The 10,181-nt window shown below is 41.2% G+C and overlaps 1 protein-coding gene across 9 annotated transcripts in view; it reads left to right on the top strand.

The window, feature by feature from the left end:
• Znf385b (zinc finger protein 385B) overlaps positions 1–10,181 on the top strand; it is a 306,268-nt gene that overhangs the window by 224,787 nt on the left and 71,300 nt on the right. The window lies entirely within an intron of this gene.

The raw sequence follows: 10,181 nt of genomic DNA, 5'->3' as shown, positions 1-10,181 counted from the left end.
TCTCAACTGAGAAACACATAATGGCTGAGAAGTACCTGAAAAAATGTTCAACATCCTTAATCATCAGGGAAATGCAAATCAAAACAACCCTAAGATTCCACCTCACACCAGACAGAATGGCTAAGATAAAAAATTCAGGTGACAGCAGATGCTGGTGAGGATGTGGAGAAAGAGGAACACTCCTCCATTGCTGGTGGAAGTGCAAGCTGGTACAACCACTCTGGAAATCACTTTGAAGAAGAAAACATCTAATTAAAAAAATTCACATACATTTTTTAAAAAAAAAAGGAAAAAAAAAAAAAAACTAGGCACAGTAGTACCTTCCTACCCAAATCATTATATAATGAAAAATTTTGTTGATTATATTCATAGAGAACTGAGTATGGCTGAGTATTTAGGAAATTCCTAGAATTCATTATATTTGGTTTTTCTTTTGATGGAGAGCAAAATTCTCCCAATAATATTTTGAATAATTTAAAATACTTTTACGTATTAGATCCTTACAAAGTGACTCAACATGGCAAGGCAGTATTCTTACGAATAATCAAAATTTATATTAATATTTCAATCCCTTTGATCCCTTTAACTGCTGTGAATAAATAACGTTCACCATTGGCGCTGACTTTGTGCATCAGAGAAACCCTAATTATCATAGATACCAATTGTATGCATGTGGTCAGGAACATGAGTTTATGACATGTATGCTCTGGTTTCATGGTATGTTCAGTTGAATGAGATAAAGGCAGAGCAGACTTACAGACCAGAATCGTCTGGCTTCCTTCAAGCACTAAAGATGATCAGGAATGAATTCAGGAAATCTGGGGAGAGGATCTATTCAGCGGAGGTTAGGGAGGAAAAAAAATACAATGAATTTGATTGTACTCTGTCTTTATTCACACTTACTTGGAAAGCTGAGAACTGTTTACCCGTGAGACTTTGCCATTGATCCCTAAGATGATGGTGTTTGCAGTTATAATTTAAAAGTGATTTTGGAACCTTTGGTTCACATTGTTCGTTAGTCAAACCACAACTAGGCCAATGGCCACTTAAGAAGTGACTTAACTGAGTCCCGAAACAGTCAACATACCAGGTGATCCTTCACATACTGATAATGAACTTTTATTCCAAGAACTCCCTCAGCCCTCTGCTTTTTCCTAACACCCCTCCCTCTCCTGCTTCCCTTCCCCAGATACATTCTTTCCTGAATGTAAATCACTTCACCCAAACTCTGAGTAATTACAACTCACTAGGTTCCATCTTAAGTATGATACAGACTTTTAGGGTAAGTACATGTACATAACAATTTATTTTCCTCAGAATAAAAATACCAGCTCAAATAAAAATTTGTTAGCGAGATATGTACTAGTCATAGCTCGTAGGAGCAGCAGAAAAATGCATCCGTCTTTGGACTTTTGTAAGTTAAAACTGATATGTATTTTTTTTAATCAGTTATTTCAAAAATGAAACTTTTTAGAAAGACAGTATGTGCCACACAGCTGATGAGTCCTGGTGCAATCAGCCGCTCCATTGTCTTCGGAGAGAGCAGCCGTCTCCCAGGCCTGGCCCCCATAATGGATGAGTAGCTCTCGTGACCCCCAGATGTGGAGTTCTTCGAAGCTACACGTCTGGAGAATAGTCCTTTTGTTACGGTGCAAGAGCAATATCAGAATTTCCTGGGAGTGGGTCATCACAGGAAATTATCAGCAATTCATAGACTTTCCTTTTTGCGTTCACTTCAGCCTCAAGGGTAATCACAAAAGATTATAGTCTCCATTTCAGCTTTCACATCTCTGAAATATTCTTCTCTGCTGAGAACATGATTGATTCCCAGAGGACAGCTTTTAACCCTAGCTTTAGGAGGGCTGGTCAAACTCAAGTATTTTGATAACTGCCAGTCATTGAGATTGTGGATGGTTTTGTGGTTTGGGAGGGACTTGGTGATTCCCTAACAATTATACAAAATGTTTTAAATGAAATGAGTTGTATGACCAGGCACAGGTATTTGACCAATTTTAGTAAACATGTTAGATGTGATGGGAGAGGCATAATGGTCCATAAAATTTTCAGACAAATATCATGAGGACCGAAGGACCAAGCATCCTGAAAGAACTAATTTCAGAAAATGAAAAAAATAACTTAGGACCATTTCTGAAAATCTTTCTACCGCATGGACTCATTCTAAATACCCTTTTGCTCAAAATGATAAGTTTTTGTTTTGGTTTGCTTTATTTTACTAGCTGTGTAGCCCAAGATAACCGTGAACTCATGACAATCACCATTCCTCTACCACCCAAGTGTTGAGATCATAGGCATGTGCCACTTTGCCCCAACTGAAATAAGTCTTTTGTTATTGAGACATACTTGCTGTGTTTCCTGACAGCTTAGCACGTTGTCCATGTAGTGCTTTCTTTCTTTCTTTAATTGTTGTCTCTGTGTAGTAATCTGCAGGGGGTGCAGCACATTCCATGTGGAAGCCAGACACAGACATCGGGTGTCTTTGAAACAGGGTCTCAAACTGAACCTGCTGCTTATCAATGAGCCAGCTAGCTAGCAAGCTCGTCAGATCTGCTTGTCGGCGCCTATTCAGTGCCGTGGTTACTGGGACATTACACCATGCATCGTTATTTTACAAGAGGGTTAGGTGTCTAAACTCATTAGTCACCAAGCCACCTTCCAACCCCGTCTCTGTTTTTTTGGTTTGTTTGCTTGTTTGTTTGTTTTGTTTTTATTAGAAAATGCTGATGCCCTGTCTGTGTGAGCTAACTGGACGTATTGGTACTGTGGAGACTTTGTTCACTGGGGCCATTCTTCCCTATTTTGTGTGGGCTCTGTTTAGAAAGAAGGCTTCGTGTGTTTCTGAAGGGAGTTTGGATAATAATTTTTCTTTTCCTGGAAATAACCATATTCTCTTACAAACTTAAGAAAACGAAGATGGTTCTATTTAAAACTACTTTTGGATTGAACTACTTGCCTCTTTGCATTCATGTAAAATAATTTCAAGTCAAATGAACAAATTTTGAATGTCAAGCTATACAATTAACAAAGCTTTATTCAATAAAGCAATTATCACTGCTGCAAGCAAAGTGGGACATTTTTATCACGACTCTTTATTTTCCTTTACAACCATTGTATATTTTTATAACACAAATGGAAAAACAAACTTGAACCAGAGGTGTTTTCTATTGAGGCGAGGTGGTGAGTGCATACATACTCACCACACAAAGGGATAATGGGAACAGGAAAACACAATAGAAAAGAGTTTTGATAGCCCATGTCCATAAAACCACTCAGGGATTATTTGGCAATTGGAATCCTAAGTCATTCCATTTGACAAGGTGAGGCTGCAAGGAGCTACAGGAGAGTCGGTTCTGAGAGTGCGCCTCCTTTGTTCTCCATCAGAGAAAGGAGCAGGCAAGATTAAAGTAAAGGCCCAGGGTGCTCCAGGACCAGTGGTTTCCAATGACCCACCGGAAGAGATTGAAGATGAGATGTCGGACCCAGGCTTCTGTGATGAACGCTTGGTCCTCAACTGGTGACACAGTTTTGAGAAGTTCTTGAGACTTTAGCAAGTGTAGGTCCTTGTTGGAGAAGGTCACAGGGAAGATGGTGTTGATGATCATGCCCCATCTTTGTCGCATCCCCTCCGCTTCCTGCCCTCTGGAGTGCATGCAGTGCTCAGCGTGTTATCTTATTACCATTTTGGCTTTGTTGTTAATCTAAGATCCACCAAGAGGAAGGATTGAATAAAAAATAAATAAAATTTAACTGGCGTCTTAGTTTTTGTCAGTTCAATCTTGCTACAGTAGTATATTTTTTCTTAGTGGAGAAGGTTTGCACAGGTCACTAAATTTTCAAAATATTTTTCTTTTCTTTTTCAAGTTAAAAATCATACTGGTTTGCACCGAGTCCAGTCTACCTGCTTCAACTAGAATCCCCTGTTTGTTGTGTTGTTGTATTGAATTTTCAGTTAGGATTCTGTTTATGGGAGGGGGGGGGAATGCTAGGACTCACAGCAGAATTAGACAGAGAGGCATACCAAGTGTGGTGGTGCATGGCTTTGGTCCCAGCATTGCACTTAGGAGGCAAAGGCCGCATTGCTTATCTCTTGAGTTGAAAGCCAGCTTGGTCTACAAAGCAAGTTCTAGACTAGCCAGAGCCACGCAGTGACGTGGATAGTCGTGGAGATTTTACCACTACACAAGAGCCTGCTCTAAGGACTGAACTTCAACTCCAGATCTGTTGCTGTGCGCGGAGAGCCTTGCCACATCTCTGTTGCCGAGTTCTTAGTGTGAGGGCAAGCAGCAAGTTACTGTTGCACACAGAGGGAAATGCTTCTGAATTTAGAATGAAGAATCTATCAAACAGGCCTGTGGTTCAGTCCTTGTATTTGTTCCTGCCTAGAGGAGTTCTCTCTTTGTCTTCTCTCCTCTCACTTTGCATTACCAATCAGATTTCTCCCAGCGCTGTGCTGTATACATTGAGTTTTGAGCAGTGTTCTAACTAGTTTAGGCAGAACTTTTTTTTTTTTTTTTGAAAGGATGTCATTTAATGTACTCTGTTGATCCATAGGTGTATTGATTTTTAAATCAGGAGTGATTGCCTCCCTGGTCTCTCAGAAAGCTCTTGCAATGTTTCCTTAACCCGTATACAGAAAGCAGCAAACGTCTCCACTTTTAGGAATTTGGAGATCTTGCACCAGTCCTACTTAAACCACCTCTGCCAGTGTCGTTGCATAGAATCAGGTGACATGCATACAAGTTTAACCTCCTTAAAAATAATAAGGAATTCTATTTTTAAATAATATTCCTCAGACTTATTTTGGGGTGTTGAATTGTCTGTTATGGAAATTAATAGGTATATTTGGGAGCTGCTTTCAAGGGTTGATTTTTGAAAGAAAAGCCCAACCATCTTTGGGCCTGGTGAATGGCTCAGCAAGATGCAAGCACAAGGCCCTGAGTGATTTCTGACTTCCTGCACCCACCTAAAGGAGCAGGAATAGCTGTGTGTGTGCCTGTGACCCCAGTGTGGGGGCCTGAAAACAGGTGGATCTTGGGAGTTCAGTGGTCAGCCAAACTAGTGATGCCTGCGCAACTGATTCAGTAAAGAAACCTTTACTGTCTTGAGGAAATAAGGGAGGTATCAGGGCAGAGCAGGGTACTTGATGATCTTCTACACACACACACACACACACACACACACACACACAAACACACACACACACAGAGGGGGCAAGGTAGAGGGACAGAAAGGGAGGGAGGGAGAATAAAAACCAATTTTCAAGATCATCTTCTATCTAGCCTGTCTTCCAAACATTAGGATAGCTCTCTTTAAATATGTTACAGAACAATCACTCTCATAAGCTGCCCTCAAATGTAAAGTTTCTTTAGTCTGAGTTCCTGAAATTTATATATATAGTTTTGTTTTATTTTACCCCAAGGAGACCAAATACTAGACAGGGCAGGAGACAGTCTGTTTATTTCACATTCTCTTGATGAGAACAATTCCTGTTGTCATTACTCTGAACAGCGAACTGTAACAATGTCATAGGTATTTTATTTGTGTCATACAGTTCACTCTCAACTGTGTATTTTTAAAATGTTAATATATTTTATTGAGAAAAATATAACTTAATACTTTGAAGAAAGTGACTTCTCTGGGGATAAGAAAATATTAATCTTCTTTCCCACTATTTTATTTCTCATGTGGAGCTATTAAATTTTGCAATAGAAGTAAATTCTCATTAGTTTATTCACTGATCCCAAATAAGTTTCATCTCCTTTACAGATTCTTTAATTTTTCTCATTTCTTTCAAAAGCCTACCGGAGCAATGTGATAGGAAGTATTGTTACGGTGCCTTTGCAGATGAGCACAGACCTCTTCAATTCGGTGGTTATAATTTGACCAGAGATTATTTTAATTATAGGAACACTGTGAGTAAAGTGAAAACCTCTCTAGAATGTTCTTTGTATCCTGGTTGGAAAAACACTTTCTTTCGCATCTCAACACTTAGGTGTTTAAGAACAGGGGAGAGGAAAATGGAAGTTCTCTCTGGAGCACAACTCCTTAATGCCCTCATGGAATCAACTAGTCAGACCGCTCTGTATGCACACGTTTACCCTGAATTGTGAATCCTGTGCCAGAGAACTCAGTTCTTTAGTTTGGCTATCTAACATTCGCATAACATCATCGCTATCCAGATAGCGCTGGCTGTGAGTGTAAGTGGCCCCTGTATCTTCTCGGAAATAAGTCAACCATCTTTTTGTTTAAACTGAACCCTATAAAAGCTCACTGACAACGGCATTTTGAATTACACAGCAGCATATGTACAACTGTGAGTCATCTTTCCTGATCTCTTTGTAACGTGGGAAATCACCAGGCATGTGGGCAGCCAGGAAAAGATAACGTTTTATATATGTAGTGACAATATTTGCTACATACAAGTATCTGCTGTCAGATTAGACAGTTCATGTCAGTGAGAGGCACATGGCTAACGATATAACATCTCCCAGTGGGGGAAATAAAAAGAGCAATAAATCTGCCTGAAAGTGAACCTTAGAAATTATTCTTTCTATCCAGAGCAGCTTAAAAATGGCCTGTTGAGCTGGACATTGTGACTCACACCTACAATGCAGCACCTGAGGCTGAGTTCAGGGCTTTGCCATGAGTTCAAAGCTAATCTCAGTTGCACAGTGAGTTCCAGACTAGCCTGCACTACAGAGTGAGTCCCTGTTCAATCAATCAATCAATCAATCAATCAATAAAATGGGGGAAGGAGAGAAAGAGGAAGGAGAGAGCAATTAATGACATCCTGATATACATATATGTGATATATATAATTATATATCATATATCACATATGCATTTTTATGTATGTGTACATATATATCGCATACAGTATATGTATGAATGCACACACATACTTAGATCAGTACCTTTTGTTCACCGATCATCAGAGAAGTTCTCCCCAGTAGCAGATGCACCAAATACAGAGAGCCAGAGCCATGCGTTACGGAGAGAGTGAGAATCATTGGAACTCTCAGCCCTAAAAGGGGGGTCTCCATTAAATCCCTCCCTTCAGGACTCAGGGAGCCCTGCGGAAGAGGGGGTGGGAAGAGTGTAAGAGGCAGAGGGGATGCAGGGCAGCCAGAAAACAAGGCCTTCTAAATCAACATGATCACAGCTCAGGTGAACTCAGGGAGAGGCAGCAAGCATGGGTCTGCACCCAGTCTTCCGCGTGTGTGTTACAGCTCTAGTCTGGTGTTTTTAATGGGATTCCTGAGTGTGGATGAGTGGGTTTCTGGTTCTTGTGCCTTCTCTTGGTCCCCTTTCCTTCTGTGTGTTGGTCTTGTCAACTCCAGTGTTTTTGCTTTATCTTACTATATTTTATCTTGTTTAAAAAAATAAAAAACTTTAATCTCTAAGAATCCTAACACCTAAAAAAATTAGTTTCAGAATATTCTGTATGGAATTCTAGAAAAACTACCAGAAAATGCAGGCTAGTCATCTTTACAAAAATGTTTCTTCAAAATAGATCAAGACTATTTTTCTCCTTATGCCAAGCCATCTTTGTCTGTGGGCTTGTGCCTGATGGATCTCAGAGCCCCTACCCATACAGAACTGAGGGAGAGACCAGGCCATCTAAAGGAGGCGATTTGCTTCTTGACACTTTCGTCCACATACATAATGAACTTTAGCCATTTTTACCCATCACCCCCTCTTGTGTCTTCCCCCCACGGACACATGTGTTCCCAAGAAACCCTCCTTGGACTTTCATGTCTCTCTCTCTTTTTTTTTTTTTAAGTAACTTTAGAGGGACATTGCTCTTCAATAATGCAACCAACACTTTTTTTTTTTTTTNGAAGAGGGCGTCAGATCTTGTTACGGATGGTTATGAGCCACCATGTGGTTGCTGGGATTTGAACTCCGGACCTTCGGAAGAGCAGTCAGGTGCTCTTACCCACTGAGCCATCTCACCAGCCCAACCACCACTTTTAAATGTGTCATTTCATGAATATTTGAAATGTAATGAGACTCTTTTGTCACACATTTTCCCCCTAAGTCTGCTCCTGAGAAAGGAGGGGACGAAAGGGACCGGTGATTCTTTGTGTACTACAGTAATTTGATAATGTCACAGTTGAAAGGCTGATGCCTAGCCAAACTTCCAGAAGGTCTTAAACCACAGGGTTTAGTAACGAAAGTCCTCTTTGTTGTAGTAAAGGGAAGACAGGTGCAAAAGATGACCGCCCCTGCTAACTAGTCATCCCTTAAGTATTTTTAGAGTGTTTGTCTACGTGTTGTTTGAACAGCTATGATTTGGAAAGAGGGCAGAAAATCCTGAGTTTTATATGGCTTTCCAAAAGTTACTCAGTAAAAGGGGGGGGGCGTGTATATTAAGAGCAGACAGAATTAAGAAGAGAAAAGTCAGGGACACTTTCTGGAGACACTTGCACGGGTAGCTGCCTCCTGGATTCTGGTTATAGACTCATGCTGTGCCATGGTGTTGCATGGTCCCATTACCCTCTCCCGAGGCTTGACGCCTGACTCCAGAACTTGAGAACATAGGGGTGGACAGGGATGGTCTTTCTCAGAGTCCTGAGTTGTTCTTCTGTATGTGGGAAAATCCTAAGTGATCCGCTTCACCTGCTGGTGGAGGGGGGTACTGGGCTCACTGCTCTGTGTGTTGTAGCTAGAGTAAGTCTCCAAGACCTCAGCAGTGCTTCCGATGTCGTCACCGGAATGACAAAGCCAATAGCCATGCAGGGCCACACTGCTGTCATGCACTGAGAGGGGGCTCCTGGAAACCAGCAGGATGAGAAGAGCAGAGAGGGAGCACAGAGCCCAGGGTTGGACGGGCCATGCAAAAGAGACTGCTTTCTGTCTGCCTTTCTTTCCCATATCTTCTTATTGATGCTTAATGGTGACTTTCACCCTCCAGATTACGATTCCAATTAAATACGTTGTACCATCTCACGTTTCAACTTTAAAATCATGTTCTCTCTCATCTTTGACTCATTTCTCCATGCAGACAGGAACATTATCTGAACCACAGTAGAACTCCAGAAATGTTTAGTGTGTGTAATACACACACACACACACACACACACACACACACACACACACATGCGCACACACATTCACACACACATATACACATGTGCACACACATTCACACACACACACACACATATACACTGAACCCCTGGCTTCTAATTTTATTTGATAACAATTGACATACTGAATTTGTAGGTAATTTGTTCTCACCAAATGGTTTTAGGAACATTACCAAAAATTTGTGATTGGTTTTAAAGGTACAATTGCCTTAAGAACAGCATGGGTAAGAGAAAGCCCCCTATAATTCTTGAACAATACCCCCCAATTAATAGGGTAGCCCCGGGCTCTCCCTAGTCTCAGCCTGTCTCTATAGCTAAACTGTTTAAAGACAGAGCCTCAGGTTCAGCCTCTTCAGAAGTATTGGGATGGCTGAACAAACGTCTGATTCTAGTTCTACCTAGGAACCATCTAGTGTCTAGAGTATGGCCCAACCCTTGATCACTGTCCTGGAGACCCTGTCTATCCATAGCGGAAGGCAGCATGTGCTACCTCTCTGTCTGGGTCCCTCCATGGCCACCTGTTCCCATGCAATTGCTTAGCCCATACAGTTGCAAATTACTTTTTGCTATATTTAGGGAAAGTAATGGTCTTTAAAAAAAATTCCTACAGGTTTGTGGGCCTCATGATCTTGATGAATATACCAAAGGGATGTTTGTTCTCATTTTGATGCTGAAAATGCAATAGACAGGTGATGGAGCCAGCTTCATTACTTCGGCTTATAGCACAGCAACCTATAGTTACTTCTCCCATCTGTGGCCCCCAGTTGCCTTCTCAGTTCCTGATGACGGCCACCACCCCATCCATTTTCATTACCTATCATTTAATGGGCACTGATAGGTTTTGCTTTGGTTTTCCTGAGACTCACCGCAGAACGCTCAGTCTCACTGCTCCGTAGGTAGTGCGGGTTCCAGCTTCTTCACGCTCATGAGCGGGAGAAATGGGTTTCTTTGCTTTTCTTTTCTTTTTTTTTTTTCCAATTTTTATTAGGTATTTATTTCATTTGCATTTTAAATACTATCCCCAAAGTCCTCTATACCCTCCCCTGCCCCCGCTCACCTACCCACCCACTC

This window comes from Mus pahari, chromosome 3 (genome assembly GCF_900095145.1).
Source record: "Mus pahari chromosome 3, PAHARI_EIJ_v1.1, whole genome shotgun sequence".
NCBI classification, from domain to species: domain Eukaryota; kingdom Metazoa; phylum Chordata; class Mammalia; order Rodentia; family Muridae; genus Mus; species Mus pahari.
The sequence above is the reverse complement of the archived record's forward strand: the minus strand, read 5'-3'. Positions and strand labels throughout refer to the sequence as shown.